Genomic DNA, 7,007 nt, shown 5'->3' on the forward strand with positions numbered 1-7,007 from the left:
AATAACTGTTTTGGGCTTTAATCCCAGGATGCTATCTCCAATTAAGAGGCTGACTATTTTAACGTAGAGCAGTAGATCTGAATGCTGAGGGAACATGTTATAATGCAGTCCATAGATCCATCTGGAAGTCACTCTGCTAGATGTGCATCATAACTCCACTGGGCGTGGAAGCAATCTACTCTCTTTTACCTACCTGTGCACACTCGTGCCTTTTCTCTAGGCAAATTGGGCAATGTGCTCAGAAGCAGCAAGCTATATAGCCTGCATAATTGAAAGTCCTGTAGATGAGGAGCGGGGATCCACGTTGTGTAAGTGATGATGACCAAATACCTTCAAATATTTTTCAAACGTAATGCTGGTGTGGACCCTAAACAAATCAAGGAGCTGCTGACAGCAAATTATATAGTTTTAGAACAGCATAAAGGAGCACGCAGAAAACGCTGAGGGATGAATTTGAGCTCATTTGCACACCGGGGTAGACCAAGTTTGTATTTCATAGCCTCGTTGATGATGCCTGGCACTTCGACACTACCCAAACATAAGCCCCATGGGATCACTTTGACATGTGCAGGACAGGTGTGTGTGGACCCGCAAGCCTGCCTCTGTTCACATCCTTGGGGCAGCATAGTGAGGAAGGAGCCCTAAGCACGAGTGCAAGGAGATCCTACCCACAGTTAGATGCTGAGCAGAGACCTTCCTGGGAACCTCGAAGCTTCCTAGTATCTAGTGGTCTTTCCTTTGGGTGAAATCACAGCTGGTGGTGCGGCTGGATGGGCACAGAGCAGGGTTGGCACCTTTTGCAGGGAGCCTTCGTTCCTCTGCTTAAGGGTCCTGAGGTCCTGCTTTGCTCCAGATGGAAACCATAGTGCTCTTGTTTGACTGCACTGGAGGCAAGATCAGACTCTGGGAGAAGAAAAAGGATGACAGACCCCAGGCGTACGGGTGCTCTCCCACAGGAGGCACCTCATCCGCACAGCCCGCAGACTGTCAGCTACAGGAGCGAGCAAAGCGAGAGCACTGCTCTCTGGGAAGGAGGATTTCCATTTGCACTTGGTCCCTCCACCTTCCTGACTCCAGCAGCCCCGGCCACAGGTCCCTGAAATACTGTTCCCTGGGGGAGCCTCTTTTTTCCCCTCATGCTCAGCCTTACAGGGAGCTCTAGAAAAGAGACGTGGCCGTATTTATGGACAGGCAATAGAAATAGTGCCATCTACTGACAAGTACGAATATGTAGCCTTCTAGAGAGTCAATGAGGTTATTGTGACTGTGACATGTGAAATGCCATCACAACCCACATCTTCATATTCTGGGATCAGAGGGCGGTAGCATAAATGTTATAGTGCATTTACACCCACTCCTGAGCCTGAACAACGTGCGTTAGTGTGGCAAGATCCCTGCAAGAGAGCACCAGAATCCTATTTGCAAACCTACTCCTTTCTCTATGCATAAATCTTCCACCAGCAGATTGCCATTTTCTTAGCTTTGTCTGTGATTTGAAGATACCTCCACATTATTTGTGTGTTGGCGCATTGGAACATTTACCAACCTGAGGTGCAAATTAGGGTCCCGCTTTGCTAAGTAACTCGACAAAGAGCAAACCAAAAAGACAGATCTGGCTCCCAAAGACCATCAGTCTGTGCAGACTGCAGTAGCTCGTGAACGGTACTCTATACATAAGTAATTCTTATGGGCATGCATGTGATTTTGTTCCCTGTTCCTAGAGGCATTAAATAACAAATGACTTCATCTCACCTATAGTTTAGACTACCATGTGATTTCTGTTTGTTCCGATGACAGTGACTTTGTTTGCAGAATGGTTTTTTTTTTGGTACAACATTACGACAGCATTTAGTTCTGGACCAGCTAGCACAGCCGCATACATACATGCCCATTAGCAGCAGACCAACCCAGCACTCCCCCTACAAGGGCTCCGGATGCTCAGTTAAGCGACACACAAGCCTTTTGCAGCGGAGAGTCTGCACAAAAAAAGATTTTGCTTTTCAACAACATGCAGGCAGTTATATTTCAATGGCACAAAATTAATTTGAAAGTTTTCTTCCAGTTTCCACAACTCCCCACGATACAGCCCTGCCTTCTCTATAACCCCCAAAATATCCTCTAGCTGAGAAGAACCAGGCAGGAGGGCTGCATTTCTACCTCTCAAGGTCCCACGGCTTGTGTTGTGTGACATACTCTGCCCTGTTTAAAAGAAAACCAACAGCAGCTCCCAGGAAAGTCTCAGAATAAAGCCTGGCAGCTTTGTGCTGAGCCCTGGCACTCACAAAGCCCCGGTCACGCAGCTAGACATACAGTGCCTTGGTTGGGAACACGACTTGCCTTTGCACAGCCTCCTCCCTGTAAAATTTGTATTTCCAGCATTTCCGTGTTCCCTGGTCGCTAGGAGCATACCTGCTCGCTGTGAGGAACGTCTGTTTGCCCTCCTTGAAATGAAACACTCCGAGCAGCGCATGAAGATCCTTAATGTTGGGTGCCGCTTCCTAAATGTTGGCTGCTGTTGTGCTTTTTGTACACAGGCGCCAAAACAGATGCTCACACCCAGGCAGGGGAAAGAGCAGCTACAGACACTGGCAGTCACATCCCTGGCTGCTGATGAAAATAGGTGGCATCCCCACTTCTCGTGTAGTTTCTTTATCAGCACCTTCCTCTCATCTTACTTTCCCACAGCTCCTCTGTCACGTGAAGTGATGGTGGGGAGGTAAGGAACAAGCATTTTGGGAGAGCCTCGGGCCAGCACTGGTGGGTCCTCATTGCTTCTCTGCTTCATGCACATGGTGCAGTTTCCGATAGCAGCTTCTGGTGGCCGCAGCCAGAAGAGTTCCTACGCCCCACGGTCAACAGAAAGCACAACACTCATCACAATGTCAGAAGCAATGTCAGGACTGAACCGCCCAGCAGATATAATCCCTAAGTCAATTGGCATATCATTAGAGACCACTTTGTCAGTAATATGGGGAAAAAAACTTGGATTGTTTTAAATCCTCCTGGCAGAAAACAGCCTGATCTCTTTCCCAAAAAAAAAAAAAAAAAGTGGTTTTGAACAAGGTGAGAACGTTCTCCTGATCTCTTTCCCACCTGCATCCTGCCTGTGTGGCACCTCTCCCTTCTGCTACCTCTGGATGCCTCAGAGAGGAGCAGCGATGTGTCCCTCTCAGCACAGAGGCACTGCGGGATGGCCGCTCTCAGAGTAACACCAAGGAATGGCTAGAGCCTTTGCCTGTTTGTGTTGAGAAGAGCAGGCCACGTTTCTTCTCAGCAATGTCCCCAGTTCTCAGAGTTGTACTATGAATTTCAGAGCGGTTGGTGTTTTCCTTCAAGACCCATCAGATGAGGTCCTCCAGAATATTGCTGCTTTTTTTCACGCTCACTTTTTTCTCTCTAGTCTTAAGGTGATTTGAAGGTACTTCAACAACTCAGAAACAGAAAATCAGAGAAAAACTTCCCCAAATATAGGGGTATTTCTGTTTAATCCCACCACTTTTAGGGCAGCCTCAGAGCCAACACATGCCTGTTAACAGCACTGGCAATCCTGCTTGAAGCATTTGAGAGCAGCTCTGATTCTTTCCATTAATGGCCTCTTAAGAACTACACCCTGCAGCTGCCACATTTCTTGCAGGCATAAACCCTGACATTTAGCACTGCTTTATTTAAGGGGGGGTTGCTCTTGCTCTTCCCCATCGGCCTCAGTTAATAATTCTCTGGTGATTTTATCTCCATTTTTATCTGCTGCAAACCTCTGGGTGTTTGCTGTATTTCCCCAGCGAGCAGCGCTGCTATCAGTGCCAAATATTTCAAGCTGTCAGGACATTACTGAACCAAAATTCCTTGAAGCCACCGGCAGCCTAAAGGTGAAGCATTTAACTATATTGCATTGGGGTTAATGACTCTGATGGCCCCTGCATTAGCTTATTAGCGGCGGCCAGTTGCTGCTGGTGGCAGTGTGGGGACAGCCTTTGCATGGTCCATCCTGGAGCAGCTCCACCTTCCAGCTCCTGGCCAAGGACAAGAGCCACCGTAACTTGCCGCCTCGCTCCAGATTCCTTAGGATTTTCCTGAAAATGTGATCTGTGTTGCATTTTTTCATACTTCTCTGTTAGCCTCTAGTAGGAGAAGGGGTGGGGTCAGGTCTGTTTTTAGCATATTTTTCCTTTGGTTTTAAAGTTTATTTAAACTGACTCACATTTAATTGTCCTAAGGTAAACAGATGAATCACCCAGGGGGGAATACACCTCCAAAGGTCAGGGTTCACAGCAAGGTTTTTTTTTTTCTTTCTTTTCCTTGGGCTTAAATAAGGAAAACTGGGTTGGTTGGAAAATAAAACTATTTTATTTGGGAGTTTAGCAGACAGTGACTCAGATTTTTTAGTTTCCTGAACTTTTTACTTTTATATAAGTAAGACTCTTGATAAACAGGTATTGGGCCCACACCTGCCATGGAAAGAGCAGCAGGAGTTCAGCACAGAGTGGTAACAGAAGCTCTCTTGTTAAAAAAGCTGAAATTAGCTGGTTGGGTACCGGGAGATTCTTGATAACTTCTAATTCAAGCCCTTCAGACCAAGAGTGCTGCAGGGCCCCTTTTTTCCCCTTTTGGAAAGATCATAATCAGTCAATGAGAAAACACTATTAAAAAAATAGAAGAAGAAAAGAGCCACAAGTTAAATTTTGCTTCTGGAAAGTTAGCTGTGATCCCTTGAAATCCCTCGACAACTTGCTTCTCGAAATTTTCTCTCCTATTAAAAGCCATTCACAGTAATGGGTTGCTATTTCCGACCTTGCTTGTCTGTGTGGGATGTGTCTCCAGCTCTGTGTTGATAGTCTCGGCTATAGAGGTGCTAGCTGGCGCAGTGTGAGGTTGCCAAAAAACAGGCCATACATTTGTATTTCCCAGCGTTTTTCTTTGATCTGGTTTTTGAGCTTGGAGCTTGCTGGAGTCTATCTCAGGTCATGCTAACAGCACCTGTATCCCTGCAAGAAACACCTTGCTTAATTGAGTTTTCTTGTTGTTCCCTTCCCTCGTCCCAGTAATAGAGAGAAAAAGACACCAGTAAAGTGCTGTAGGAACACATGGCTGCAGAAATCATGCTACACTGAAAGAGTGATGAAGAAAAGAGATATTTGCTGCAAGGGTTGCAGCTGGATTTCTGCTCCTTCTAGCTCATCATGCCTTTCCCCCCACCAAACTAGGTAGGCCTAGGGCCATCATATAATCTGATCAGAGATTTATAAGTGGAAAGGATAACCTGAGGATTTCTGAGCCTTCATCCCACCCTGCTCTAGGAGGAGTGACAAGACTCTTTGGATATGCTTTCTAGGCCATGAGTCCATCATTCCCCACTGGACAAAGCCTGGGAGACATCTGCTTCCCTCGTGTGCTTTACCAAAAGAGAGGTCCCAAAAGTGCCTCTCATTTCAGGAACCGAGGTGCATCATGCTGGACATGTAGTTGGATACAGCAGGGTTTGCCTGCACCCTCCTGATTTGCAAGACTCTGAGTGCTTTCCACTTTCCTCCCCTTTCTGTAAAATATGGGGGGTAGCAACACTTCCATTGAGATCCCTCTGAGATACCCAATTACCATGGCCATGCTTTGATTAGATACATTTCTCCATGCAAAAACGTAGAGTAATATTCATTTTCCCACTGCATTTCCCTTGATATTTTTGAGGGTTTTGAAAACTGGAAACAAAAGGGAAAAAGTCCGCATTTCTAAATCATCCAAAATATTTGCTTAAATGGAAAGACATTCATCAGAGGTTTACATAACCAACAATCCATTTCACAATTTTCTTCCGCTTTTTTAATTACCAGCTTTTTTGTCCAGCTTGGTAGGAATATTTAAATGTGAACTGGTAGCTGAGATACTTTGTGAAAAATAAGCACATATGACAGCAGCATCTCTAAGGGCAATTCCTGCTACGTTTTGGTGACATTCAGTGAATGACAGATAAAAAAATTCATTAGAAGAACTCACTTTTCATCATCACTTGGGTTGTAGTGTAAGTCAATGGACAATATTCCAGTGATGACACTTTGGGTTTACATGTGTATAACCAAAAGTTTTCCCCAACTTGACTTAAAAGTGATATAGTCAACTTCAAGACTACCTAAATCAAACAGCATTTGTTTGCCGGGTCTCTGAGCATCCACAAATAGGCCCTGTTGGAGACAGGAGACCGGACCTTTGGTGTGGTCCAGTATGACCATTCCCAGGCTCTTTTGTCCCTCTGTGCTCACCCTGAATGCCTGAACAGCAAAGCACTTTCAACAGTCTCATCCCAGAAGAGACGACTTCTAAAATTAAGTTTATAAATGCAGAGATTAGTTTACGGGAACTGGGTTTGAAAATACGGTCCCCAAATCCCCAGGAATTTATTTATCTATTGCCTCTGGCTTTCACGAAAGCCAAGTTTGAGCAGCCCCAAGTGCCTACAGATACTGACAGAGGTGGAAAGTCACAGCTATACTTGCTTGGTACGCTCTGCAGTGGCAACCAGTATTTAGTACTGAGTTCATAAACCTCTCTCTGACTGTACGTGAAGCCCAGCTGCAGCTTCCCTGTGAAAAAACCTAACCATTTCCGTATTTCATCCTCTAGCCCTTTTGGGTTGCTCAAAGCCATCCCCAAAGCCACCATGTCTTGCACCTGAAAAGAATCTCTTGATTCCAGACCCACTAAACATCCCCCACGTAATCTGTTTATATTTGTTTTGCACTTGTTTGCTGTCTCAAACCATCTTAACCAAAACCGTGGGAGGCCCCCGTGGTTTTCCCTTCCTCACGCAGAAAGCCTCAGTCTTTGCAGAAACCCCTTAGCCCTCTTGCGGTGCCGTTCCCCTGCCTCCGGAGGAAGCGAAAGCCTACAGCCAAGCTCTCTCAACATTTTGGAAACCAAAGGGAACACATAGCAACACGGGGTCTGTTTGTATTCACGCTGTAGTTACCAGAGCCTCCTTGGGCTTTTTCCCCATGCTCTTTACCTCTTGTTCTCAC

Source organism: Charadrius vociferus, unplaced genomic scaffold, assembly GCF_000708025.1.
Source record: "Charadrius vociferus isolate BGI_N301 unplaced genomic scaffold, ASM70802v2 scaffold455, whole genome shotgun sequence".
Classification (NCBI taxonomy): domain Eukaryota; kingdom Metazoa; phylum Chordata; class Aves; order Charadriiformes; family Charadriidae; genus Charadrius; species Charadrius vociferus.